Raw genomic sequence first — 1503 nt, 5'->3', positions numbered from 1 at the left:
AATAAAAAATAATTTCTCTTTTCAGTGAGTAGGGGCCTAATGAACATTTATTAGATTTCTAAGATTAAATTTTAATTTTTTTTAAACCGATACAGTTTAAATTTTTTTAGATGCATTTTACGGGGATCTTCACAACCCCTCATATAGGGGGTTCTTTTTAAATCTTGACTTAAAAAAATTTTCTGCTAGAAAAAAAAGTCCAAAATCTGAAAAATTTTATATTTTTTTTTTCTTAAAAAAGAAGGATTTTTAAATTTGCTATCCATTAATGTCAAATGAGGGCAATTTTTAAACTTTCGCCCTCCCAAAATTTTCAAATTTTTTTTTTTGTTTCAATTATTAGTTAATATGCTTTAAACACGTTTTTAAAACACATGAAATTTAGGAAATAAGTGAAAGTAAGATAAGTGTTTTTTAAATAACTCCAGCCTTTTGGGGACTAAACCCTTTTTACCCTCAACAACCCTTTGGGGGGCAAAGTATAAGCCTTTTTCCCCAAGCAATATGGTACTGTAAATTTATTAAAACCCAGGGAAAGACAATTTGAGGCCAAAAAGAACCAAAAATCTTTAAAAACCATTCCCTACTGCAGGCTCCTTCCCTGATCCCCCACCAAAAAGCCAAGCTGTCTCCCCAGGAATTTTCAACCATTTTTGTTGAGTCATTTTTTTTAGTGTACAGATTTTTTCATGTGCCGTGGGAATCTTTTTTCCCTTCCTTTTGAAGGGTCTTCAGATTTTTTTACCCAGTGCATCACTATGAAAAATACACCTAGATAGTGTTTTAGTTGCACACCCCTTAACCTGCAAAATCATTTTCCTTTTAATTTTAACGATGTAATGAGTATGATCTGTTTTTTTCCGCTGTAAAGACATAGTGGGAAATTTCGGAGGTTTGAGAGTGCCACACCCCCGAGACAAAGCCCCTACTACTCGGCCAATCCTGGGAAACCCCAACCAGGTTTTGTGAACGAGGGAAAAAATCCCAAACAAAGCCCAAAGCCCCGTCCCTGCATTCCGTGCTGGGGGGGTTTGGCTTTGGGCCCCAAACCCAACGTCGCAAATTACTCTCCGAACGGCACTTGTTGCAAATATTTTTAAAATTTTTGACTAATTGTTTTCCCCAGCAGATTTTTTGTTATGATAGTGTCCAAGATTTTCCCGGGAAATGCTACCCAAAGATAAGGAACCCCATTCTAACAGTAATTGCAAAGGAAATCCCCTAGATAAATAGGGTTTATTTTTTGTTTTCCCAGCCACTACAGGGAGTTTTCGGCCGGGGATATGACGTGACATGAAAAAATGTATGTTTTTACCTTAACCTTTTACCCTTTTACTTGCTTAAATTTACTGAAGTTTTTGGAGGGAACTTATTAATAATAATGAGGAGAGACATTTTCCCTAAATAATCCTAATCAATACCGATTCGCATTTTATTTCCCACGTTCCATGTCCATAAATAATACGAAAGAAAATGAAATCAACTGAATACCTTTGTCTGATG

This window comes from Penaeus monodon, chromosome 29 (assembly GCF_015228065.2).
Source record: "Penaeus monodon isolate SGIC_2016 chromosome 29, NSTDA_Pmon_1, whole genome shotgun sequence".
Taxonomy (NCBI): Eukaryota; Metazoa; Arthropoda; class Malacostraca; order Decapoda; family Penaeidae; genus Penaeus; species Penaeus monodon.
The sequence above is the reverse complement of the archived record's forward strand: the minus strand, read 5'-3'. Positions refer to the sequence as shown.